The sequence below is a fragment of the Nyctibius grandis genome, chromosome 23 (genome assembly GCF_013368605.1).
Source record: "Nyctibius grandis isolate bNycGra1 chromosome 23, bNycGra1.pri, whole genome shotgun sequence".
Classification (NCBI taxonomy): Eukaryota; Metazoa; Chordata; class Aves; order Nyctibiiformes; family Nyctibiidae; genus Nyctibius; species Nyctibius grandis.
Window position 1 is genome coordinate 6,110,102 of NC_090680.1, and position 27,125 is coordinate 6,137,226.

A 27,125-nucleotide genomic window follows, 5' to 3' on the forward strand; every position below is an offset into this window, starting at 1 on the left:
TTGTAACAAGGCTGTTACACTCGACTTTTAACTTGCTTTTGAACTCCAGTTCCTTAAGATGCATTTGCAATAAAAAAAGGTGGTAAAGTTTGCAGATTGACTTGAGGTGACTTCCACTTTACATGTGAACAGGAGCTCTTCACAGCCGGCTCACTGTAACACCCCCTGATCACTCCTTGGCAACAGCTGTAAAGATCCACCACGGCTGGTTACCCAGGAAGAAACAAGAATTGGAGGAAGAAAAAGCCTACAGCTAATTGGTTTTTTTCCTATCTTGCATTCAGAGATGATAAAGAGACACTTCTTTTGGGGGAAGAGTGGTTAGAGAGCGGCCCGGCGGAAAGAGACCTGGGGGTGCTGATCAACAGCCGGCTAAACATGAGCCAGCAGTGTGTCCAGGTGGCCAAGAAGGCCAATGGCATCCTGGCCTCTATTAGGAATAGTGTAGCCAGCCGGTCTGGGGAAGTGATCGTCCCTCTGTACTCGGCACTGGTGAGGCCGCACCTTGAATCCTGTGTCCAGTTCTGGGCCCCGCACTTCAAGAAAGATGTTGAGGTGTTGGAGCGAGTGCAGAGGAGGGCGACCAAGCTGGGGAAGGGTCTGGAGGGTCTGACCTACGAGGAGCGGCTGAGGGAGATGGAGGTGTTTAGCCTGGAGAAGAGGAGGCTCAGAGGTGACCTTAGTGCAGTCTACAATTACCTGAAGGGAGGTTGGAGTGAAGTGGGAGTCGGCCTCTTCTCCCAGGCAACTAGCGATAGGACAAGAGGACAAAGCCTCAAGCTTCACCAGGGGAGGTTCAGGTTGGACATTAGGAAGAATTTCTTCTCAGCAAGGGTTATTAGACATTGGAATGGGCTGCCCAGGGAGGTGGTGGAGTCACCATCTCTGGATGTGTTTAAGAAAAGCCTGGACATGGCACTTAGTGCCATGGTCTAGTTGACATGGGGGTGTCAGGGCAATGGTTGGACTCGATGATCCCAGAGGTCTCTTCCAACCTGGTTGATTCTGTGATTCTGTGACACAGCTCGTTATGCAAAAGACAGTACACAGCTCTGACCTGCTTTGTTGTAGCTCAAGTTCATGTTACATTACATTGACATGGCTGTAGAGAAGTAAGCACAAAAGCAATGAATTACATTCCTAAGGAAGCAGGAGCTACCTAAAGAAATTAACTAGTAGGTTGGCAACATCTTGCATCACCATGCCAGGACTTTTAGGTCACAAAGGCAGGCAAGTGGGTACAGAGTCAGGTAAGCAAATATCTCATTTATGCTTCAAAATCTCACATTATGTGATATTTCACAAACTTTTTCCTAGTGTGACATTTTAATTGGTTCATCCAACTAAATGGCTCCAGGATAAACCAGTCACACTGTAAAGGAACTAAACTGCCATCCTGTTGGAAAGGATGCTAAAGTCATGGGAGGAACACCCACAAAAGTAGCCAAGGCAGGCCTGTCTTCGTAAGCCTGTGATTGTACTGCTCTGTACCACGGTGTAATCTACTTTAAAACCAGTCGGGTTCCTGTTTTTTTCTGAGTCTCTCACTCTGAACCTGCCAACTTTTCCCATCCTTCAGCTGATCCTGATCATTCACATCTCTCTCACACCTCAACCCTATTAGCTCGGCTGGCCTACTGGGGGTCTTCACTGTGCCTTTGACTTATACAGGAATTATTCTCTTAGTGCAAAGAAATCCTAACCAAAGTCTTCAAATAAGGCCAGCACATATGCTTATAGCTAAATACAATAAATCTGAAAACTGAACCAATACAGCAGTTAGATCACATTTTCTTACAGTGACTAATAACTCCTTTTGTGTTTTAAAAGTAAAGACTTACAGTCAACTGAAGCATGGGAAAATATTTAATGGGATTTTCCAAAGCACAGCGTTTCTGAAGGTTTGCCAGTCATGTAGCAGACTGAACACGGCATTGTGAAGTATTCTCACGTGTAACCACAGTGACTTTACGATACAGGTTATTTAAAGCCTTACGAGATTCACTTACAATTCTAGGTAAAGTACATTTCTTAAAGTATTTCACTGGCAACCGTCCAAAGCCGCGTTCCAAAGACTGAAGTGCAAATTTCACAGCCTCTAGCCCTGGCAATTCATATCCTATAAAATAATGAGAAATTTTTATCTTTTGCAGAATAGCTGGGATCCCATGCTGTTGCAGTCAGTTTTTATATTTTGTTCCCTAAACAATAAAAATGTCACAAGGGCTGCTAGCAGGTTGGAAGGAGGTCAACAAAACTAGTGTCAGGGGCTTTTTATTTCCTTTCTTTTAAACTCCCCGGGGAGTCTAGTGATCAAAACTTAGCAAAGTGCCTAAGTATGTTGTGCAACAGGATTGTTAGATCTGTTGGCTTCCAACTAAAAAGACTATAAAATAAAATTCCTATTATGGATATTTCTTGATGTTTGGTGGTCCGTCATGCATTCCCACTACGGATAGTCATCTTCATCCTCTTGCTATTAAGATCTCTGATTAAAGAGTATTGCTGCAATACTTCCATGAAATTACTGTAATTTGGGAATTTTACTTTTGGAAAAAACGTAACAGAATAATTAACATGGCTATCAATTCCACTTTCTTAATTAATGCCAAAAGTGGAAGAGCTGAATTATTAACCACTTGCTTGCTTTGGCTATCACACTGACAGAATGTCGGACCCACTTCTAGCATTTTAGCAATGCCAGAAGCCAGAATCTTCCTCTAATTCTGCCCACGCAGACCTGTCCGAATGGGCAATGCAGACTCACAAGAAACATCTGAGATAAAGATGTGTCTTCCTAGAAGCATCTGAACGAGTCCTTCACTGCTGATCCACACAAAGGGAAAGCAGACAAATTTTAAGCATATTTTGTATTTACGCTTAAGCAATTCTTGGGTGAAACTTAATAAGCTGGTTTTGATCTATGAGGTTCTCTGTATCTCTGTGCTAACTAGATAAGGAATGCCCTGCCCTTCTCCGTCTGATGGGATGGCCTGAGACTTGCCATCAGTAGAGACAATCTTTCCAAATCTTCCCTTAGGGAATGCTAAATCTCTTTGGAGAGCTTTTCCGTACACTAACCCACCGCTGTGGATTACGGCCAGTGGCCAGCAAACTGTTTTGAAGCTTCACCCGTGTGACTAAGAGAAGAATCCAGCCCAAGTGCCATAAATACCATAAACCAAATCTTAGTCACGTGGAATTCAATGGCAAAGTTCCTATTGATTTTCTAGAATCCAAAATTTAGTTTCTAGTTACAGGAACTTATCCATTAAAAAACATAAAAGGAATCTAACATCAGACTTCCTCAGTATATATACTAAGGTAAAGCATTTTGCTATATTTTCACAACCACCTGATGTGGAAAATATCCTTCCAAAATTAAAATTTCACATCCTTTAGTATTTCTTACAAAGTATTCCACCTTCCCACTCTCCTAGTACTTTACCAAGCAGGTTTTAACATCATAAAACAATACACCACATACAAAATTAATCACACATAGCAGACTTCTCTCAAAGAAGGTGAATTCACAAATTCTGTGGGCAGTTCAGTAGTTTTTCCTTTAAACTGCTAAGTCTGTCTTTCCCCCCAAAAAAACAAACAGAACTTTAGATCTAGACATACAACTTGAATATTATTTCTTAACTTCTCAGATAAAATACTGATACCTAACAAGCTTTATTAAAAAATAGACAAGAAAACTTCAAAACAACAACTGCATTTGCTTTTGCATGGAAAAAAAGAAGAAAAAATATTCTCAAAAAAAGTTACAGCTGAAGGAAAAAAACTTAAGTGCTTACACATCTGCTGGAACTATGAGCATCTTACTCACTAAACTATACAGTCTCGAGCTTATCTGACATGGCTCCATGAATGTGTCTCTCTGCCCCCAGTAGGAACAGCTAAAGATGTTTTAAAAGTCTCTGAGGATAGCTTACAATGAATCAAAAATGTAGAACCATGAATCAAAGAAAACCCTCAAAAAGTCTCTGATACACATGGAAAGATCTGAATTTAATCTCACAAAAGACTGATTTTTAAGCACGGCCAGTAATTTATTAACTATGAAAATGTCTGACTGGCCTAGACATTACCAAGGACTTTTTCATTCCTAAATAACATATTTTATCAAATGTTCTATCAAAAAACCAAACCCAACATAAAAACACTCTGTGTACTTTCCACCAAGGAAAAAGCAGCAGAAAAGCATCCTTGTTCAAGACTGATCGTAAATGTGCTCCATTTCACGTGTGTAGGACGGGTCTTCAGATAACACTGTAAGCGAAGCTGCAGCTCCGAAGCTGCTGCGCCAGAAGCAGAAGCACTGCACGTGGGGGTAAACTGTAATCTGCATTCACCAAGTACAGGGATAACAGAATTACTCATTTCTCAGAAAGGCTTCTGGTTTCCTTTTCAAGCCCAGAAAGTGTTCAACTCGGCACAGCCCAGTACCTGCTCCTGCTGCCTCTCATTCTTCAGGTACAGAAGTAGCCACATCCACACTCATATCATAACCTGCCAGCTAATAAAAGCTAACCAGCAAGAACCTTGTCCTGGCCACAAACAAGAAGAGAATAGAAGCCTTACAGTCAGAGGAGGCTACAGAGAAAAGCTGTCTACAGTGAAAGGCAGATGATATCAAAGAGAGGAAAAAGTCCCTCTAACAGCAGGTGCTTCCTGCTCACTGTATGACTTTCACTCCATGACTTTCACCCCCCAGATTTTTCGAGTGGAGCACTAAATAGAGTGGGACTGAATAAAGACATGCATTGCAAGTCTTCTTTTAATGCCCATGAAAACAGTGGATCCCAAGAGATGCAGAAGGACTTGCTGGGGAGAACCAAGGTGCCGTTTCAGGATGCAGACAGGAGAGCAGCATCTTTCTATAGCTCCCACCCCACAACCACTGTAGATGCCTGCAGCAGCTCCAAGCTAAGAGCCAACCACCAGCCACCAATCCAGTCTACATCAACCCACAGGGCAGGCGTGCCCAGCTGGTAAACCCTCATGTCCTTTCCAAGTTACTGGCCTCAACGAACACCAAAAAGAACAAACAGAGATCAGGAAAGTGAGTTGTAACTGAACCTCCCCCCAAAAAGACTCAGTTTGACTTATATGAGACTTGGCTAAACTGTGAGAAGACCACAGCATATTTTCTTCGTCTTCAGCCTAGACCCAAATAAAATCAGCAACAGAAAACTCTGCTGAAATTATCGGCCTCAGTAAAACTACTTGCAACATGCTTGTAATTTCTGGACACAGGTTTTACGTCAAGCCATGCTTTATCCTGAAGTCCCAGTGATCTAAACAGTGACATGCAATGCTTGTTTCTCCAGGCTGGTTACTGCAAACGTGGCTCAGAGTAAGCTGGAAGATGGTAAAGTGATGCTCACACGCATTCTGCTAAACCCAGCTCGCTATGCTATATTTTAATTTGTCAAAAGGTGAACAGGGAAGGTGAAAGGTGTAAGACATGGAAGGGAATAAACCAGACACTCTCAAATTACTAGCTAAAAAAACAGCTGACAGGAGAGAGAGTAGGTCTTTCATAACCTAGTGAAAATGCCATGTCATTTAGGAGGTGTATGTTTGTCATGTTTCTGTGACTATTTCTGTACTCCAGGTATGAACTCGAAGGAATTGAAGACACACAAATTTGATGACTGTTTTTCCTCATCACCTCCACAATCCTATAGTCTTCAAATGAGCACAGAAACATAAGATGTCTCTGACATCCAAATCTCACCCCTGCTAATACCTCTCATGTTGCACCAACCAGCTCAGCAAGCTCTTTTCATCCAAACACCACAGGGTTGGTGCAAGTAAAAAAACAAGTGGTCAAACTGAAGAAATTAATAAAATGTAGCAATATCAAGTAAAATGCTACTACGTTTGCAGTTTGTTTTCAGACTACAACCACACTTTAATTTTTTTTTAATCATTTCTCAAGGGATAAGCACTCTTCTTTAGAGGAAACCTAACCTCACTACTTTCCATGCAATACTCTACAAATCCAAACGCTTGGGGTTAGTTCACCTGACTTTGACTAAGTTAAAGCGCATTTGATAATAAACCTACAAACTGTAAGTTCTGTTTGCAACCACCAGCTGGTGGCCATCTCGCTGAGCAGGTAACTTTCTTGTATTGCAAGACTCAAAGCTCAAACATGAAACTAAATTAATTCCTAAATTCCTGCATGTGGCTGTACTTGCTCCAAAGGGCCTTATATGCATCTGCAAAATATAAACAAAAATTAGATAATCCTATAACTGTAGTCCCAGAATTTATGAATATGATTTTATTACAGATTTTGAATAGTTACTTCCTTCCAAAAGAGGCAAATATTTAATGTGATGTGTCTTTCTATGGCTTTTCCAGCAGAAAATAGAACACTTGATTTTGATTATTGGCCCTGAAAACTGGGATCTTTTATTTCAGAGTCAGTCAAGCTCGCTCTCTTTTGTTGAGACAAATAACATCAAATGTACACTACAAACAAACCAACCACTACTGGGTTTATAATTTCTCAGGTTTTAACACACTGAAGGCAGAAGACTTCAGGTAGAATATGAAGCAAACAAAAGTTCAGGATATGCCCCAGTCAGATGTACCGAGTGGTTTAATTTTGATAGGAGTCAGTGTTCACAAAAGCCCAGAACTGTCTCAAGTCAGCTCCTAATTATGTAGGCAAATTGGGAAAAGATGACCAGAAAAGACTAAAACATAAATCGTACTCACTGTATGTAAAATTAGGCTAAAGCACATGCATACCATATTATTCTTTGAAAAAAACGTAGTGCCCAGATTTCCATAAGAAGCTGACGCAGGTTTAAGGAGCAGTGGGCACCATAATTAGATCAGCCCTTACTCTGCACTCATACCTTTCACAACCATTTGATACACCAGAAGGTGCTGGGAGAAGCCATGGTCTTGCTAATCCAAAACCCAGATAGCCATCAGAGTTAAGTGAGAGCTGACTAACATAACAAGAAGTTAACCCCTTAAATAAGCTATTGTAGGCCTCCCTCCTGAGGGATTTCTCAATTGCTATGAAAACAATGTTCCAAATCCAGCTTCCATTGCTAGAATGAAAACAAATGCTACAAAGAGTATGACGAGATGGACACAGCCACTGAGTCAAATGATGGGAAATCACACGCTGCTTCAGTTACCAAATTTAATAGTTTTAGTATGACACTACTCCAGAGGGCACAGCTCACAGATTCCAGGCAATCCATCATCAAAACCCTTCAAAAGTAGCAGCCAAATTTAACATCAGCACCTGATGGGATATTATTAAACAGACAGACCTGCATTAAAACATTCTCACATAGGAGCTTACACAAAGCCCTCAAAAAATGTGTGTTATCATAAAATATACTTAGTCACCTCATCTGATCTCAGCAAGCAAGTATGGGCGAATTCAGCTCGTATGGTATTAAAATCAACGGTGCAGATTCAGTGCTTTATAAACCACATTTCTTTCTCCTAAAGTAATGATGAAAGCCCTCATTCTTCCATATTCCCTCCTCCATAGAGTTCTTCAGGGTGTCTTCTTCTGCTAAAGACATAAAACTTAAGTCTTTGCCATTTACGCTCACTAAAAGATAGGAAATCGTCCATCTTCCCCCACTGCTATCTTGTCCAAGTCCCAACTTAGATTGTTTCTGCCACTCCATATTTCCCCTTTGGTGACACCTGAGTTAAGTAGCTGTATTTTTCCCACACAACTCTGTTTCTTCTGTCTTTTTTTTTAATTGAACTGCCAGAAGTTTTTCAAATGGAGGAAAAGTCAAGCTAGAAACTTGTTTTGGGGCAAGGCAGCTGCTTTTGGTTTTAACTTTTGAAAACGTGTGGTACATGGGTCATCCAAACTAGCAAGATTTTAAAATTCAAAGGAAAGTAACCACAATTAACAGATGCTTTTACAAAGCAGTGTTGAGTAAAAAATAGCCGCCAAATTCTAATAAGCCAAATTGGCTAACGATCAAAGAAAGAAGTGGTTGCAACCAGCTGCAAAATAAGCACCATTTTTTTAAAAGATTCTTTTTTAAACAATCTTCAGAATTCATAGACAGATTTTATTTGCATTTTCTGCAATGAATTGTTATAATCATGTCCATCAAGAGATGGAAGTTGTGTTCTAATGTTACTAATCCTCTTATCAAAGTATTTTAGACACCAATTACAGCATTCTGAGGAACAACAAAATGCAAAGGCACAGGGGGAATGAAAAGGCTTAAAGGAAGCACAATAGGATGTCACCGCTTAACTGTCAATGCTCAAAAAAGTCAGTTTGGCCACATCACTTCACTGCCTTTGTATCAATACCACTAGCTCAAGCTCCAGCTGCTCACCTGGAACTGCACAAAACCTGAAAACATATATGGTTACCAGTCTATAACATCTTTCAATTTGTAACTTCATGATTTCAGGTGGACCTTGTTAGGAGAACAGGCCCAATCTGAGAGCTCAAAAGAGGCAAGGCTGCCGCAGCTCCATGCTCCCAGGTGCAACCAGTATCAAGGCTGAAAATGCATTCTCAGTAGGCACAAACACTCTCAGAGCACATGCACATACACAGATATATACAGCCACCACACAGGTAACACACAGTCCCTCTCTGGCTGAACAGGAAGAGGTCCGCTAGTGAGAATATATATATTTTATATGTATACACACGTACTTATGTGTGTGTGTCTGTATATTCACATATACACACACATGTGTCCATGCACGTGGACAATATGGATCCCTTCAGCAGCTGAGCTCAGACACTCAGTCTGCCCCGTAACTGCTCCTGGATCCCAGTCCTCCCAGTTGCTGGCACCTGGATATACGAGCCCCCAAGGGCGCTGCCCCACACCAGCTGCTGGCACAGACCTTCGCACACACATCCACAGAGCTGTCTGGGACTCCCCTGCTCCACACACACATACCTGGCTCCCAGGCCACTTCACCTACTCACTGGCCTGATCTTTCCTACCGCTTCCACAGTCAGCTGCACACCCACACTCGCTTCGGGTGCTGCACCAGGGATGCACGGGTCTCTGGCCTCTGGTCCTACCCTAGCAGCTGGCACTTGGCTTCACTCACTTGGGTGTCCTCAGGTGCTGGCACCCAGGCACATGGGCCCTGCAGCTTGCAGTCCCAGCCCAGCTGCTGGCACCCAGACCCTTGCTTGCTCCAGCTGCTGCACCACAGTTGCTGTATTCAGGCCCCCATTTAGACACGTGTGCCGTATGCAGCAGCCACCCCCCTCAGTCCAAAAGCTGCTCTGGCATTGCCTCATCCTGATGGGCTCCAGGTGTGGGCCCTGGGGCTGCGGCTCTCCTGGGACAGCCCTGGGGAGGGCCCAGATCCCATGTCCCTTCCTCCCAGTCCTTAGCTCAGGTTCCTGCCTGCCATTGTGTCCCTGTGCTCCTCTGGGCTTGTGGAGGTGGGCCTTTGGGGGGCTGATGGCCCCTGTGGTGGCCTGGGAGGAGCCCAGGACAGCGTACTAGTTGGGATCCCCTGTCAGCCTTTGTCTGTGCTCACATAACCTAGCAGATCTTCCCATGCAAGAGTGACCTGGCAACTGAAATGCCCTGCCCCACCCCCAGCTTTCTTTTCCTTTTCAATTTATTTATTTTTTATAATTGGTGAACATCTGCTCTTCCTATTCGGCATTTGGTATAATTTAGAGGAAGAATGAAAGGCATCTGTATTAGAAACACAAACAGAGGCACTGAGATCAGACCAAACAATCCTCGGAGAAAGCATGAAAATAAATTCCAGCCAAATGCAAAGGTGAAATTTTCCAAATTCCAGTACCCCTCTTTTTAGAAGGGGATGCATTAAGCATTTGCCTGTGATCTTTTTAAACTTTTAGTTTATTATCAGGCAAAGAACTCCATAAATCTCATTTAACACTCACCCTGACTGTAGGTACCTTCAGCCTGGCCCAACTCGGAGCTCATGAGCTGGCTTTGACACACGGGATCCTTTCAGCCGGTCCAGCCCATCACCTTGGGAGAAGAGGAGGAGCGGTGGCCCGCACAGCAGCCAGGCCTCCTGCAAGCTACTTTCTGACCAAGCACTCCGTGCAGCAGCCCAGGGCGCTTGTGGGGAATTGTAAAGCATTTTGACCAATTCTTTCCAAGCATGGGGAAAATTACTGCTGCTTATGTAATCTGTCTTTTGCCAAACGTGAATCTGGGAGCTCAGTTGAGCTGACACTAGTATTTCTTTAAAGTTAAAGAGCCAAAACATCCTTCAGCTTGATGCTCTTCTGGCTTCCACTATTGACTATAGATTCTGCTAAAAAGTTACATCACAGTCCCAAACGCCATCTAAACCATCAGGATGAAGCAAGGTGTTTTATTTAAGGTGCAGTTCAGAAGGAAAGATTCAGTAATGTGGGGACGCTGAGTAAGCAAACAAGCAGCAGCAGCATTATACTGCACTGGCTCCACAGGTCTCAGGTACTACCTGATACCCAGTCTACCCATATGAGGGTGGTCTACCTTGCTGACCTGCGGCTCCTGGAAAGAGGCAGCCCCAAGTGTCTTCAGACAATTCACCACCTTTCCACCTTGTTTCTTAAATTGGAAACTTATTTAACGTCTTAACTGACAGCACATAATTGTATTGTTTTACACGCAGAGTCTGTTCATAGCATAACCCTTGAAGAAGTGGAGTTTTTGGTTTTCTATAGCACTTAATATAATTATGTATCACTTAAGGAAGACATACAAGCCAAGAAAACAGAGGCAATTACGAAGGACCCCTCTCTTAACAAAAACATACTGATTACTTGAAAGCCTATTTCATATTTGTCAGGAAATAGCAGTGACATATATCAATTTCAAACTAATAAGCATTAAATAAATGGAGAAAACTAATTGAAGCAAGGATGTTACAAAAGCCTTTTACAGCAGCAATAAACCCCAAATCCTGGAAGAATTAAAATGGTCCAAGACCACATGTTCTTACCAAGTACAAGAACTGGCTTATTAAACTGCACATATATTAAGAACAAAACAATGGCAAGTCTTCAGATTATATCTGAGATGAGAAATGGCTCATCCAAGAAAAGGATGCCAACCCATCTGTCTCCGCTCTGACTGAGTTTGGGTCGATTCTTACTCTCAGTCAAGTTTAGTTTCTGCTAACTTGAATGATAGTTGATCATATTGATGCTCAGAAAACCAACGTCTCAAGTTTAGAAACTTAACTGTTAGACACGTACCTAGGGAAAAACAGTCTCTTCTGTTCATCCCATAATACCTTAAAAGAAAACAACCCATGAGGGCATACCAATGTGAATAGGCATGGCAGAAAACACTAGCTCCCTCTTCTTTAAATAGCTTTGGTTGGCAAAACGTAAAGGGGTTATTGCAACTTCTCTGCCCATACGACTACTGAAGGATGACTTCAGGTTAGTCGAAAGCAGCAGTTCCATTTTTATCTACTTTTAATTCAGAGGGTCCCTAAACACTGTCAAACAAAGAGAAAATTTAAACTAAACCAAGGGGCAGAGTTTTTGTGTCCCCCTCTCCCCTGACTAAATTTCAGGGACCCAGTGAAAAGGACAGTTGATTGGTGCCACCCCCAAGCCAACCTCTGGGTCTGTCACTGCTGTAACTGAAAGGGGCAATTGAGTTTTTGTTATTCTCAAAACCAGCATTCTGCAGCAGCAGATAATGCTTCTGCATTTTTCTTACATCCACTGCTAATAAACTTGATGGTCCACAACCCTTTGGCTGACTCAGCATCAGCCAAGTTCGTTTTGGTAACTGTGGGCTTCTTCCCTTTTCACCATTTTCTCCAAAGCTGATCCAGTGTTCCCAGTGACTTTCATGAGATCCACCAGCAACTCTTAGGGATGTTACTTTAAAAACAAAAAACCCCCAAAAGCAAAAAAAAGAGATGCAAAGGCAAAACAGGTTTGCTTTACTTGGTCTGGCTAAGCATAAAACAGCAACATAAAAATCCTACTTTAAAAAAATTGATATAGAATTTTTGCTTCCTTCAAAACTATGTTCCACCTGAATCCTGCATGTCGAGGTAACAAGAAGACAGCCTTACGACACTTCCAGACACCTCACTACAAGTTCTTCTGTGGTAAGCAGACTAGGGTCAGCCAGTAAAACTGTATGATTCTCAGTGAACCAACTATAGGTGTCATTAAAGTAATGGGAACCCGTAGCAGGGGAAAGCTGGGGCTCAACACCGGTGTCACTGTGTCTTGGGGTGCTCTACACTTGACTCATTTCTAGATATTCCAACACACTCCAAATTGTGAAATTCACTTGGGAAACCTTTCAGACTTCCCTAAAGTTACTTCTGTCATAGCAAAAAGTAAAAAATGAAGTACTGAGATATTTTATTTCAATCAGTGTGATGAAAATCTCACTATAGGGAGACGGGGGGGAAAAAAAAAAAGAGAGAGGGTTGATTTTGGTTATGGTTGCTGCTGCTGCTGTTTTGTTGCATTTTGTTTTAAGTAAAGCTATATTTCTTTACAGTGAGAGAGGTCAGTAACAACTTATTAGCTATAACTTGCAGAGTTAATCTCTGTTAGATCCCCAGTCGCCTGAAGCCTTTAAATCAATACTGGGCACCTCCTTAGAAGATAAGCTGTAGCTCAGCCAAGTTTATCGAGTTGTATAAAAACCTGCTAGATTAGACTCTATGGTTTATGTTTATGTAAGATTGCAACCATGACATAACGTCTCTAACCTTAAGTATCCACTAAGCTATAAAATACCCAAAATACAAAGGCCCTAGGAGCTATTAACTCTAATGGACACAATGGTGGGCACGTAAAACAGACTGCTATGCGACAGATGAGAAATAATCAGGTGCAGTAACTCCAACAGGGGCAACTTTGGTGATGTATGGGAAAATACTGCAAGCACTATATGCTGCAAATACAGAGCTGAAAATAAAAATTCACATACTGTAAGAGGACAAACACAACTACACAAGATATGTGTCGTCCTAGTGCCATGGCAACTGCAAGAGAAAACACACACACTGATCTGAAATAGTAGCAACTTCTTCCAATTAAGAACATTGCTTATAAGGGAACAAGATCCCGCTGACCACGTACCCATAAAAGCTGGGAATGTTTTCTGTTTCCAGGCAGTGTTTCAATGCCTTTACTATTTTTACCAAAAAAAAAAACCCCAAAAAAAAGACCTGTTTGTCCCTGATTTTATAGCCCCTGAGTGCACGAAGTTAAGAAGCAGAACAGATGGACACTTCAGGGTCTTCTAAACAAAACCATCATGTTTCCACCTGCCTTGGAACCTGCTGATAAATACAAACTCCCTTAACCAGATCCTGATCCCACAGGCTGATCTAACCCTTACACACGCATCCCACTCCTTTCCCTCACCAAAGAGATGATGACCTGCTCACACAAATCAGCTGACAAATTCAAAATGAAACAGCTGAATCTGCCCTGTGAGGGATTAACTGGCATTTCAGCCCTGTCTGTCCACTGAACAGCCTTCACATTAGTAAGATTCACGACTCCAATGCCATTGACTGCAGTGAATTTGTAAGAAATGCTATGCAAAATTGGATAGACCTGTAAGAATGGTTTTACAAGGCTGATTTGAGACTCCTTCCTAAAGAAAGTCTTGCATTATATGTTTTACAACTGTCCATCAGACATTGTCCCTTATAGCTGCTGGCCAGTTTCAAAGGAGAGAGAGAGAAGTCCTGAAGATAGCAAGCTCCTAAAAATCTGCTGAGAAATCAACGCAAAAAAGGCGATTATAATCAGAGCATGTGTGGAAAAAAAAACCAACAGGTGAACTCTGCCATTATACGTCTTATTCGGTGGTACAGCACCAACGTTCCTTCTGACTGGAGGTGGCAGACACTGGCTATTGCCTAGAGGAGGTTTCAATGGGGAGCGCAGTGTGAAGCTGAGGTTACTGCACAGTTGGAGGTACCAAAGCAGAAAAAGACACGCATCTAGTCATTAGTACATCTTTGGGCCACAAATAGTTTGGATTTGCTTGTTTAACCATAATGTATTTTTCTATTAGCAAATGACAATGTATGTATGCTCATAAGTTCTCCACATCTGAGCAAAAACCCAAACCGGGAAAACCTGCCTAGAATGAAGCATTATTTACCATCTCCTACAATAAATCTAACTGTAACAGAAGTAAGCTTACTCACATACTGCATTGGACATTTAAATATTGTCTAGTAAGCAAAAATAAGAGCTAGTTAGATTTTTTTCCTTTTAAAAAAGTCATACAAGTGTGAAACTTTGAAAAGCTGACACGTGCATATACCTCTCGTGTATTTACCATGACTAAGACAGACAACAGTCTGATTTACAAGTACTTCAGGATTTTGTGAAAACAGGATTAACGTGGAAACTGTTCTGCAGCTCAGTGACCCGTTGGAACCAACTCAACGCAACTGCTGTGCACACATTCCGTCCCAGTAACGCAAGACTGTAAGCCACCAAATGGGAAAGAAAAAATGGCAAAACAACAGGTTTATTTGCATTTAATAACCAGCAATGGTTGGGGGACTGCTATTCTCTACCCTGCTCACTGACTTTTCAAAAGCTATAATTTAAATGGCTAGAATACCTTATTTCTCATGACTACTTGATCCAGTTCTCCAGTCTGAAAGTCCTAACAACTGCTGCTGTTTGAAGCATCCAGAACGTTACTTGCACATACTTTATAAAAATGGCATTTGCTAGTAGAAGCAAAGCTTTTAAAGTTTGAGGGAAATAGCCTTGGGGTTTTCCCCTTCTGAGAGTTTAAAGTTTTATGAGTGAACCTAATGGACTGCCAGACTTCTAAAGTGACAAGACATTACGAAAAAATTTCCTATGTGTTTTGCAAATTTGAAGTCAGCCACATTTCACAACTGACATCGGGGTTTTTAATATCAGCTCTAATGAAATATAATTCTCCAATGACATAGCTGTGAAGTACAGCATTTTCATTTCACTAGCTGGCAGAGAGGTTTGGGCCTTATTATTATTTCTTACGTAGAGCCAAAAGCATTCTAGGCCCTGCATGGACACGTCTGAAGACAAGGCCTTTTCCTTGTATCTGCTGTAAACACTGAGACTGCAGGGTAACAGCCTAACAGAACAGGTCACTAATTTCACTAAATCTCTTTGGGTGGGACTGTATAGTTTCTGGTTGGGAAGAGTTTCACTGTTTTTTAAAAAAAAACCCCTACGGTCAATGAAGAAATGCCAGCCATCATCAAAACCCAGAGGGGAGCAGGGGGCAAGCTGAGGATTAAAATGATAGCATTGTTTTTAAATCTCATTCTTGTTGAAGCCACATTTCTTCTGTTGGATGAGAGTGTGGGATATTTATTTTAAAAGTACAGGTACATGCACAGCTCATGACAGTTTAACTGCACATCAATAAAAATCAGAAAGCTCCCATCTGCAAATGACTGAACAAGTACATAACTGAGAAGAGCTCTTCCTTCCCCAAAGCCCAACAACATAAGAAGCAGGGTTGAGAGAAAAAGCCAAACTTCTCCTTCCCTGAGGCCTACACTCCCTTGACTGAGATGAAATCAGAGCACGGCAGACAGCAGGTGGAAAGGGAGCCTTGCGTACTCAGAAGCCCCAGAGTAGCTGGTAGGAGCACCTGACACTGGCATTTTTTTTTCTGAATTTGTTGTGGGGATGAGCAACAACAATAGCAATGTTGTACTCACCCCTTCACCTACGCATCCTGCTCATGTTTCTTCAGGACGCCCATGATGTTATTTTGGGAAAGAAATGTGCCTTAACTTAGCCGTTCTCAACACTTAAAGGCTTTGGAGACTGCGCGTTGTGCTCCGGGACTGAGCAACAACCCTGGTGTCACCCAGTGCTCAGGGATTCTGACACCCAGGGGACTACTCCACACAGAGATCCAGCTCCAGTTTAAGAGGGAATTTGAAAGGGGTATCTCATGGCACAGTGTGCACAGCAACAAATCTATGCCTGACCTGACAAAACGTACACACAAAGAAGAAAAGCGTAAGAGATCCTGACAAGTACAAAGGGGAAGCCACTGTTGCTGATTTAAATACAACATCTCCAAGTGGTGATCATGAGTGGGAAGGAGCAGGGCGCAGTTTCTCCACCACAGGGCTGATGCATACACATTCAGCTCGGGTAGGAGAAAGAGTAAGTACCAGCATTTGGCACACTAAATTGAGAGGTGGAGAGAAAAGCCTCCAAAAAACACAAGGGACAGATGTCTGGCAAGAGTTAACATCAAGGTTCATTTGTGGGGTGTTGGCCTCCTGTATAACTCTTGTGGTAACACCTTGTTGGACCCATAAAGTGTAAAAGCGGTAGATCAGTAGCAACTTCCCCTTCGAACTGGACTCTGATCAAGGTAACTCAGGACCCATGCCCTCTTTTTGCACCTTTCTGAAATCCTCAAGGATTTTTTCAGTGGGGGTCCGCAGTACCTGAACTGCAGCCTACACACAGTTTGAATTCTTAGTGAATGATAGCTGCACATCAGCTCCATTTGAGGCTACAGCAGAAGCTGAAAAGAAACCATGTTTAATTTTTCTAGTTTGGGGGGTGTGTGAGGAGGGGAAGAGTCTGCATAATACATTATGGTGCAGCTTGCAGTGGTAGTAGTTGTCTCTTTTGGTGCCGTATTTCATTTCCAAAAAGATAGTTGTGCAGGATGAAGTAAGTGTTATCCTTCAGTTTCCCTAGACTGCTGACAAACATTAGACTGGTCTCCAATGCTGATGGAATACAGAAGAGAAAATACAGTATACAACCTCCCCAAAACAGGCAAAACTTTGGTTCTCCCTGGAGGATGCTCTGGGAAGAGGTGGAGGATAAATGGGCTCTGGCAGTTTTTTCCAGCTCCATGCAACCAAGCGTAAGTTAGCAACAACACACATCTCCCCACCTCTGAGGGGCTGTTGGAAGCTTGCAGGAGGAGACAGCACAGTAGGGGGAAAGCTGCCACACATGTCTGCTCTCCACAGACCCAAGAGATCATGGTCAGGACTTGCTAACATGCTTGCTGGAGGCTTTGCCTCAGAAAGAAGAGAATCAAAACCATGTAAGGATGGCGGGGTTTGGCCCATCATAAATGCTGGCATTTATAATGGAGAACAAGAGTGTCACTGGATGCCTATTACAGACACTCATGGTTTGCTTTTCACAATGTTATGTAATGATGCTTTGTACTGAGATTTCATGCAGTAGTTCCTTAATTTAAGTAACTGCATTTTCTACTAGTGGGAAATAGTCTGCATTGACCATACCCAATAAACTATTGTCCCACCAATCATATTTCCATAATTGTTTACCAACATTTGTCTTAAGGCACTGCCATTTCTTAAGAGCTCTCTTACTTCTATTAGAGGACAATGTAAGCCTGAAACCAAGAAAATACACTTCAAAGACAACATCCCTTTCATCAGGCACTGAAACAACAAATGGCTTAGGAAGGGGAAAAACTAGTTAACTGGTTGCTAAAACTACCTCGAGCCCCTGCCTGTGAACTGAAAAATACTATTTCTCCCACAGCTCTGGAGTCTTAATATGCAAAGTTATACTGAAATGGTATTAAAACTTTTACATCTTCCACCCACACAAATGGAGCAGTCCCCTCCTACCCCCCCTACAGCTTCCAGCCTCAAATATCCTGGCATAAAATGATCAGACAAAATAGGTGACTTATGTTTTTATTGGTTCCTCCAGACTATGACGACATTTCCTAAAACATTGAGCCAGGAAACTATTAATGTCTCTGAAAAAGTGGAAAGGGTCAGGCTATTTCAAAGGGCATGTGTTTGCTAAGAAGCCTTTGTTATAGATGTATAAGCCACTTAAGATTTATTTAATAATACAGAAGTATTTATCACTCATATAATATTTCTAGCTTTAAGGTATATTATGAATGTATTTGTAACACCTCTGTGTTAAGAAAATATTACCCCCCTTCACCTCTTTGAGAATTAAAATAAGAAGGTTAATCAGCTTGCCTAAGATTTTGTAAAGTAGTATATCCATTCTAACACCAGAATTCCCTGCAGCTCTGTATGTGCTCCCAATCTCAGGCTCTTATTGGAGGGAGAAATGGAAATGGTCTCAGCTTATCAACATTAAAAAAAGGAAGACCAGGAAGATTTTCTAGATTTATCTCAGCTTCATTGGCCTTCATTTGGCAGCACAAGTCAGGTCAGAGGGCTCAGAGATTCCTTAAAATAGCTCTGTGTTTTATATACAAGCACTAAACCAAACCACTTGGTACTCTAACAGGAGCATAGCACACTGCATGCAAGACAGAAAGGCGAATCCTACGCAGGCTCCACAAAACCCTCTAATTTTCTAGCCCATACTACATGTATATACCTCTCTGTTTTGGCTCCTTTGTCAGTAGGTCTGAGAAGTTTTAAGGGGGACACAAAGGACTTGCACAAGAGCCGTGGAAGTAAGGGTGCTCCAAAGGCATCACCCACTTCATTCATGGCCAGATTAATTTCACCCACAAACCCCAGTTCTGATCCTGACTGCACTAGAGTATGCACGAAGGTCAGTTCCCTAACAGAGGGGTGCAAAGCAGATTTAAACCCAACCTGCCTACAGCAGATGCAGTATGATGCATTTTACACAGAAGAGAGGGCTGTGGCATCCTAAAAGAACCAGTCACTCTGCTCGCACTGACTCAGGAACCTCACTCATCTGTCATGTCTCAATCAGTCACGATCCGGTTACGCTACAAACGCTGCAGGTAAAAATCCCACTATTGCACAGTGCCATCTCCTGGGCAACCAGGACTGGAAAAACCCCCTCCCAGCTCCCTTCACTCTAGCAGCATCCAACGTTTTAGCGTTGTCTCTTGAGAGAGGCGGTATCTGCACAGGCAAGCGCCACACAATCCCACAGGATTAGGTTCACTCTGGGTTGCTGGCTAATCATAAATTAGCAGTCAGGGCTTCCTTCCAACATCCAAACAGGAAAGGGGAGTGGAGGAAGTGAAAGCTTAATAATTTCTTGCATGTTAACAAGTTACATGAGCCAGTCCAATAAAAAAGTTTTGCTAAGTGAACTTAAACTTAGCACATTGTTTGCCCCAATGGCAAGCATTTATCTTTAAAACCAAGCCGTGCATCTTGGAAAGAAAACAGATGCAAATATTCCATTCGGCATCCCATCCTTCATTTCCAGGGTAAGAGGATATCAAGCTGTGAACTAAAGCTGAGGATCCTACCTTACTGTAATCACAAGTGTTGAGATTACAGTCCCCACACCAAACCAGAGGTGGTAATCCTGGCATCTCTCTTGAAACGTTCAGTGAAAAAACAGGATTAGAAGGGTAATTTTTTAGTTATTACAAACTGTTAAATCCGTAACGGCCTCTGACAAAGGAGCAAGAAAATCAGACATAATGACATCTACCTGGCCACACAGTAGAGGGTCAGGAAATCTGGGGAAGAAAGTCCCTGTGGGACAACAAGAACCCTAAAAGGCCTGAAGGAGCAAAGGACTCTCAGGCCTCCATGCCAAACGCAGTGAGGAACATCTCTCTCCATCTTCAGGCCACCACATCACAGCCCCTGGTGAAAGTGAAAAGCCTGGCCCATTACACACTCCTAACTTGGTGCTATCTTCACTGCAGGCGGAAGAAAAAAAAGCTTTGTGCAACTGTTGAGTAATTCTCAAGAGTTCAAGACAGATGAAAGGCCGATCTCTTGGTTGCCTGGAGATATTAAGATAGATTAGTGACAAAAGTAAGATTACGTATATGGGTGGATGCAGACTGATGTTTTGAGGGAACAAAACTGCCCCAGGACTATAAGGTAGAACTCCTTGTTTTTTATGAATGTGCCCTTCTCGAAGAAGTTGTAAGACAGAAATAGTGACTTAAGTGGGCTGCATGGAGAACAAAACAAAGGCAAAGGAATTTGGAAAAAAAAACCTGCTGTCAATATATCCACTGCACAATCTCATTATCTCCCAGGGATGCAAGCAAGAACAGACATATAACAGATAGTTACCATGGCCCACAATAAACTAGCTAGAGTAAATAAGGAGCTAAAACTGCGTGGGTGCGTGCTCTGCATTATGGAGTGTGAAGGTAGGTTTTTTCCCTAGTTTCAGCAGGAGAGACATGGGCAATCCTAGTTTCAATGCAGCATTTACCATGAAGTGATGTCTGCCGTAAGCCACCTCAACGTACTTCTTACACTACGCACACCGCTGGAAACGCGGACCTTACTGTGGGCTCTCATATTATTGGTCTGAGCAACAAAAAAAGGGGAGAAAATCTGTTTTACACGTGAACTTCCATCCTGGATCCTCCAGCGTCAGATCATTTTCACAGTAGGCATTCCCAGTTTCCACGGCGACTGAAGGCATATCAGATACCTAATCAGCCTCGGGTTTAGACCACCCATTAAAAGAATTCTCCAGAAGAAGAGTTGTGAAAGCGGAAAAACAATGACTGTGTAAGACTGCTGGCTTTGGTGGTTTTTTGGGTTTTTTTTAAGACTTAATCATAGGTAGGTATTACCTCTTTCACTGAAAACACCAATACTGTTTCCAAAGGACTCGTACTGCTACCTTGCACTCCAAGACTCACAGTATCAACTGTCAAGCATTTACTTTTGTGGAGTCACTGACTACCTCATTCACTTCTCTCTTAGGATGTTTGTATCCAGGGCAGCAATGCCACTTCCTACTACATCAGAAAGAACATGACAACTTTGCAGGACTGCCACCTGCTCCGTTCCCAAAATGACAGCATCTGCCAGAACATCCAGGTTTGCAGCTGGTGATGCTCCAGCAGGTTAGTTTATCTTCACTTAACTTCTATAGTATCAAATGCTTTTCCTTAAGCCAGAGATTTCCAGTTTTCCTTCCTTCTCCTCCCAATGAGCAAGGTTAGAGTTTCCAGACAAGGTTACTTTGGTAAGGAGTGCTGAAGAGCTCGTACCTGTTTAGCAGGTATAACTGTATCAACAATCCACTGCAAAAAAAATGGAGGAGGAATGTGCTTAACAATTCTTAGCGAGAGACAAATTATGATGCATGTCCTCCTTGCCCTACATTCAACACAACATCCAAGCTCACATGTTCCATTTGCTTATGTGTCTAAAGGAAGATGTAGTTGTAAACAGTTTCTCTGGAGCAGGCACCAGGTAGCTGTTAAAATAATATTAAGAATGATTTCACCATGAGGTGCTTGTATTGGATCTCACCCAAAAGCTTTTTATATATTGCATATATTACTGTTTTGATGCAATTGCTGTGTCAAAGCAAAGCAAGACCTTTGACAAATATATGCATGAGATCATCCAGATGAGGAGACTGTATGTTTGCAGAGGTGTGGTAATACTTGACAAAACAGGTTATCTTTTTCAGTCTGTCTTCCAAAATAAAGATTTTCTTGGATGATGAATTCAGGGATTCCCAGAGTTTTGTCCATGGAGTGCAACTTAACGGGTGGGACATCAGGCTAGGGGCTCCATAACAAAATCAATCTGCACAACAGTGCAGAACAGCCACAATTTGAAAATCTCTCTGAGGGTCACACTGAGCAGCTTTCCAGGTCAGCCTCTGGGAACCCTTGACTCAGATGCTGAATTCTTATGAGGAATATAACTGATCCTTGTGGGATTTTGTCCTCCTCAAAGACACATTTCTGAAGGTTTTCTTTTTCGTGATGACTACTGGGCTCTGTGTTACACAAGCAGAAGACTGACAAGGCAAGAGCAGACATGCTAGCCTTTCAATTTATAATGCACTTGTAGACGCCTGTAAGCTCAAAATAAGTGACAGTCTTTATTGAGAAGGCCTTCAGCTCTAGAAGCAGCTCACATTATGTTCGGGTGGTGGTACAGGGGAAGGGGCTCTTACTGCTTAAATCTTCAGTAGACTTTTAAAGTTTATTTTCATAGTCTGAAGGCTTGTGAAGGTAATGATAACTTTTAGTATTCTCTAGAATATCACTCTCCTTGGGGTCTTGCTAAGTTACTTGCATGATGTGGTTTCTCTGTGCCACAAACATACACAAAGAGGAAATATTTCTGCTTTGCATTATCTCTGCAAACGCGCGAGAGCCTACAGAAGGAAGAGTAACAGCTGTGGAGATATACTGCCCTAAAGGGTATCAGCTTCCATTCACTTCTCTCCAAGTCGAGGTGACAACTGTAAACTGCACCTAACATTTGAGCACACAACTGTGCCAGTGAGACGACAATTCAATCATGAAAAAGTAAGATGAAGATTTTAGGCTTACAGGCGCTCTCCTGCACTTGTACTTTCTGTGCATATTTTCAATGGCCTCTCACTCCCAGTTGCACACAGATTCGCAAAATAAGAGATGTTAGCAACTTGCTCTCCAGTTTGCAGGCTTGGCAGGAAGGCTCGCTCAGCTGGTATGCCTGTGACTGCTGTTAACAAGGCTGCAGCTTACTTAACTTCAGGCAAATTCATGGAGAACATCTACCCTAGGCCTTAGGTACAAGTAGGTGTAACAGAGAATTCCCTTCCACCAACAGAAACTACCTGAGGAATAAACTATAAGTCTTTCTCATCAAACTTTCTGACTTTCAGTTCAGATGTTTTGAGGGGAAAAGCCACCAGTGAAATGAAGAAGCAAACAGATAAAAATCTCTGGAATATCCTCTGCTCAGAGTTCAGAAAAGCTCTGCTATGCGGGGAGACCTGGTGTCAGCCCCACACTCCCCCAAGACGCAAGGGACTCCATCAGGGTGCGAGCTCCAGTCTTGAGCAAAAAATGTCTTTTGTCTCTGTTAGTCTGGCAGTCCTGCCAATGAACATCTCAAGTTCTGGGCAGGAAAGCACATATTGGGTCATGCACTCCTGTCATGCTAGATCACAAGGTAGTGCCTATGGCTGTAGGACTGTGTGACAAGAACAGTGCTCTGCTATGGTCAGAGCACCCTTATTAAAAGGTCTCCTGTCAGTAGCAGACATGAATGGCTGGCTGAGATCTGGCTTAATTGGAGCAACCTCCTTTTTGCTCCCCATCCCACATGACAGGCGCGGCTGGTTAAGAAATCAAGGCTCATGCTGCCCCAAGTACCTGCCCTGCCTCTTTACTGAAGAGAAGAAGAGCAGCTGCCTCCGTTGCAAAATGGGTGCGATCGAGGTTAAGCTGGGGGGAAAGCGAGGCCAAAGCCTCACCTCATGTTCTCTGTTCACTGCATGCACTCTGCCAGGTCTGGTCACCAAGTCAGACAACCCTCAGAAAGGTGCCTAGTCTACATGAAATAGAAAGGCCCAAGAAATATCACTTGCTTTTAGCTGAATATCAGACAGTGAGGACATACGGCCAAGTCACACAGCTGCGACCAAGAGTGTGGCCGTGTAGCAGGTTTTCTACACTGCAACCAGCGAAGGAGGCTACATCTGACGTAGGGTCTGTTTAAGAACTAGAGCCTCTCTGTTTTCCGTGCTTTATCTCATTCTGATCACCAGTTAAACAAGCCAGTCAGTCTATTGTTCTTACCACACCGTAAGTAACTAGCTACATGTAAACAAAACAATTAAGCTCCATAAGGAACTGCTTGCCATTCAAAGCTGAACTAAACATTGCATTTTGTTTTGGGAATCCAAATATGGTAAATTACTGACAGTAAACTATGACTACAGGATTATTTGCTGCACAGAAAGGGTGAGTGGAACAGGCAGCACAAACTGGAAAATCACCTTTCTTCCTCTTTACACTGTCATTAACCACCTCAAGACCCTTCTGGTCTCACTGCTAGCTGCCTCTTGCTGAATATCACCTTAGCATAAATAATTCATTATAATGGGCACAACAGAGAGATAAACTTCAGACACTGGCACAGCTGGATCTAAACCCCTCACTCTTCAGCTGCAAAACCACCAGGCTCCATCACTACCCTTCCAGGAGAACACCTCTGAGCTGTTAACCTCTCAACATATTTGGCAGTCAGACAGTTCATTAGGGGACAGCACCACACACAAATACACACCAACTCATTATTTTCTAATTAGCTGTATTGCTGTTGCATCTAAAAGCCCTAATCAATATCAGACTGTCAACTTGCTGGACACAATACGCATGGAGGAAGAAAGAATCTCCTCATAAATGTCTACAAGACCAGAAGCCTGGATACTGTAAACCAAACACACACATCCAACACAAAAAAAACCCCAACTCTCCCACTGCTAATTTGTGTCCACATTCAGCTTTGCAAGCTGAATATTCCTATTGTAAATATTCATAAAATGTAGGAGTCTTGAATAGAAAGGGTAGGGAAAAAAAAACAAAATCAGAAAGGAAACATTATTAAATCCATTGTGGGGGCTAATAAAGGCAAAAGTAAAAATGCATTCTCTTATAGCACCCACTGGAACATCCACTTTTATATTTTAAATGTGTACGCTTTGCTCCTTTGCAAAAATTTAGCAGCTATCCCCAGTTACAGACATGCACCGCAGCTCTCTGCTGTGTCTGTCACTGTGGGGCAGAAGCAACTGAGCTGAAGCAGGCACAAGGCTGAGGGAGGAAAACCAGGAGTAGAGCTGAGACAGGACATAGCGGAGTGGGTGCTGAGCCCTGAGGCAGAGAAGTCCCAGCACACCAAGAAGAAGGACAGAGCCTGGAAGGTGACTGCAGTTTCCAAGATAAGTTCACAAGTTTCACATTGGAAATCTGGGAGTTAAAACCACAATCATGGTGGATCTTCCCATTCCCATTAGCCACACTCTCCCAACCAATTCTGCTATGTGGTATCTATGCTAGTGCTGCGCAGAAACATCCCAGCCTCCTGATGAAGTTACCAGCTACATTGTAGGACAGGGAACTGCTAGAAAGAGTCCAGCGCAGAGCCACAAAGATGATTAAGGGGGTGGAACATCTCCCTTATGAGGAGAGGCTGAGGGAGCTGGGTCTCTTGAGCTTGGAGAAGAGGAGACTGAGGGGTGACCTCATTAATGTTTATAAATATGTAAAGGGAAAGTGTCATGAGGATGAAGCCAGGCTCTTCTCGGTGACGTCCATTGACAGGACAAGGGGCAACGGGTGCAAGATGGAACACAGGAGGTTCCACATAAATATGAGGAAAAACTTCTTTACGGTGAGGGTAACCGAACACTGGCACAGGCTGCCCAGAGAGGTTGTGGAGTCTCCTTCTCTGGAGACATCCAAAACCCACCTGGACGCGTTCCTGTGTGATATGATCTAGGTGATCCTGCTCCAGCAGACGGATTGGACTAGATGATCTTTTGAGGTCCCTTCCAGTCCCTGACATTCTGTGATTCTGTGATGCTCTGCCCTTTCCTGCTCTGCCTTCGCTCTCTCTAGTTTTCCTCCTCTTCACTAAAACAGCCCTTCCTTCTTGTATGTTATTTCCCCACTAACACAACAAAAATCATAACACTAATCTGATTTCACACATGTAGCACAGCTGATTTTACTTTTGCATTCCTCACACTTTGCCATGCATTGACACTGTCCACAAGGCCTCTGGGACAAGGCCTGTTCAAATTTGAACTGCGCTCAGCAAAAAAGCACCCAGAAGATCTCACCTGGCCCCTCAGCATGCCCCGGAACAAAGACACTTAACAACACTAGTTGGTTAACTTGCTTCTTATACAGCCACCACCCTATTCCACCTTAGGATTTGAAGTTTTAGGTCAACACATCAATACTGCGTCATCCCCCAGTACAATCCCTGATGCAATTTTTGTCAAGGTCACTTTGCCAGCAACTTTAAACACGGTTAAGGAATTCCACCTCAGACCCCAGGCAAGAGGCAAAACTGCTGTATCAGGGAAAACTCTTCCAAGGTACAGAGCAAAAGGCCTCTAAATTCCATCCTTAAAAAAATAAGGCTGAGTGCCTACCCAGCCCTTGACCCTGCAGCTCTGAGGGCTCGGTAAGCACTTGCATACCATGGCGTTGAGCATGGCAGTAAAACCTTGACAGATTGTTTAGACAAGCCAGGACCTGGGCATCCTGTTTCTCACGCACCATCCTCACAACATACAACCGCTGCCAAACATTACAGTATAAATTTCCCACTGAACTTAACATGCAGTTGACAAATACCCAAAAAAAGAATAAAAATATTTATATCTTAAAACATGTTGAGCGGGTAAACAAGACTGTAGCTGGGTCTCTGTTATGTCCTGCTTACCAATGCGCAGGCTGAAGCTGACATAAATGTTTACAGCAGTCACTGTTGTACATGCCCCGTGGGTTGTCCTTCCCACTGCTTTGCCTGGTAGGAGAAGAGCAAGTCCTGGAAAGGATGATGTGTGCCCTCTTATGCATAGAAGAAGGTGATGACCCAAGCGCACTCAGCAGATGCTGAGCTTCTCACCCAGTTGAAGCAAATCATTCGGCACTGGTGAGGCCGCACCTTGAATCCTGTGTCCATTTCTGGGCCCCGCACTTCAAGAAAGATGTTGAGGTGTTGGAGCGAGTGCAGAGGAGGGCGACCAAGCTGGTGAAGGGTCTGGAGGGTCTGACTTACGAGGAACGGCTGAGGGAGCTGGGGGTGTTTAGCCTGGAGAAGAGGAGGCTCAGAGGTGACCTTAGTGCAGTCTACAACTACCTGAAGGGAGGTTGTAGTGAAGTGGGAGTCGGCCTCTTCTCCCGGGCAACTAGTGATAGGACAAGAGGACACAGCCTCAAGCTTCGCCAGGGGAGGTTCAGGTTGGACATTAGGAAGAATTTCTTTTCAGAAAGGGTCATTAGACATTGGAAGGGGCTGCCCAGGGAGGTGGTGGAGTCACCATCTCTGGATGTGTTTTAGAAAAGACTGGACATGACACTTAGTGCCCTGGTCTAGTTGACATGGTGGTGTCAGGGAAACGGTTGGACTCGATGATCCCAGAGGTCTCTTCCAACCTGGTTGATTCTGTGAATCCCACACTGTATGCAAACACCATGCACAGCTATAGGTACAACCTTCAACTTTTCTTCATGCCCTGCAAGCCAGATGGACCCTGATTATGGCTACAGTATAATGCCTTTCACCATCCTTTATATGTGATTTTATGGAGCCAGTTTACTCTCTCAGATAATTATCTAAAATTTAAATAAAACAAAAATGGTCAGTTAGTGGTTAGACTTGTTGATTTTAAGTAATCAGCCTCAATT

At 43.0% G+C, this 27,125-nt stretch overlaps 2 protein-coding genes across 7 annotated transcripts in view; one reads left to right on the forward strand and one right to left on the reverse strand.

The window, feature by feature from the left end:
* CMSS1 (cms1 ribosomal small subunit homolog) overlaps nucleotides 1-27,125 on the reverse strand; it is a 246,919-nt gene that overhangs the window by 62,675 nt on the left and 157,119 nt on the right. The window lies entirely within an intron of this gene.
* FILIP1L (filamin A interacting protein 1 like) overlaps nucleotides 1-27,125 on the forward strand; it is a 212,370-nt gene that overhangs the window by 29,890 nt on the left and 155,355 nt on the right. For all 6 annotated transcript variants that reach the window (XM_068417328.1, XM_068417329.1, XM_068417327.1 and 3 more), the window contains exon 2: nucleotides 20,668-20,810. The gene's annotated coding sequence lies outside the window, so the exon portion shown is untranslated. The remainder of the gene's footprint in view (nucleotides 1-20,667; nucleotides 20,811-27,125) is intronic.